This window comes from Penaeus monodon, chromosome 33, assembly GCF_015228065.2.
Source record: "Penaeus monodon isolate SGIC_2016 chromosome 33, NSTDA_Pmon_1, whole genome shotgun sequence".
NCBI lineage: Eukaryota > Metazoa > Arthropoda > Malacostraca > Decapoda > Penaeidae > Penaeus > Penaeus monodon.
In genome coordinates, this window is record NC_051418.1 from 3209818 (window position 1) to 3210884 (window position 1067).

A 1067-nucleotide genomic window follows, 5' to 3' on the forward strand; every position below is an offset into this window, starting at 1 on the left:
AGTTAGGTTGGCAGATTATCAGAAAATCTAAAACAGGGAAAGAGGGGGAAGGGGGTGGGGGAGGCGGGAGAATTTGCTTGGAAAAAAGGAGCAAATAGGAAAGCGGAAAAAAATATCGCTTAATCTTAAAGAAACTGGTGTAAAGGTGGGAGGACTACGGAACTAAAACAACAAACAAAACCATGTAAAATCGATAGATATTTAATGAATAAGAAAACACAGCGATTAAAGTAAATTGTCGGGTGTGGGGATGGGTGGGGGGGGGGCTGTGCTACCTTGCGGAATAAGTAAGATAAAAATCAACAACAAAGATAGAAAAAAAACAAAAATGTAATAAGTAACTTGTCGAAGGTATGATTCGGGGTTCAAGGAGGGGGGGGGAGGGGGCAAGGGATTGATGGGGGTAAAGAGGGGGAGGGGGCGAGTGGGAGTTAATATAGCAACAAAGATAAAATGCCACAAAAAGAGAGAGAGAGAAAAAAAAAAATCCGCCTGCCTTTTAGAGTAAAAAACCTACGGACTGAAGCACGTAACATACTTTACGACTTCATTAATTAGTGTGCGATTCGTGACTTCATGTGAACGATACTTTATTCCCCCTAAAACTATCAGGCATATCAGGTGGCATGTTATGAACCCTTAAAAACGCGGAGGCTCGTGACTGCTCTGCGAGTCATGCATTGTTCATTTCCAGCCTCTATAATTATTCTCGGCCTTGAAACTAGAGAAAAAAGGTTATTACATTTTCTCACGTAATACCTGTTGATTGTGGTCATGAATGAGTCAAGGCAATCATGCAAATTAATTCTCCCGAACGACTTGGACAGCAAATGAACTTCAATCAATATATTGAAAGTCCCACAGAGATGCCTTGAGAAACTTAATAAATTTATAGATAAATAACTTGCAACATTATCTCTAACGTGTTCAGGCTTTTCGTTTACTTTCGCTTCGGTTCAGAATTATTAGTCATCGTCATGCGTGGCTTCCAGTATTAGAGGAAATGTTCTGAAATGAAAACGAACGAAGTTGAAGGGAGAGACAATGGAGAGTCAATACATATATAA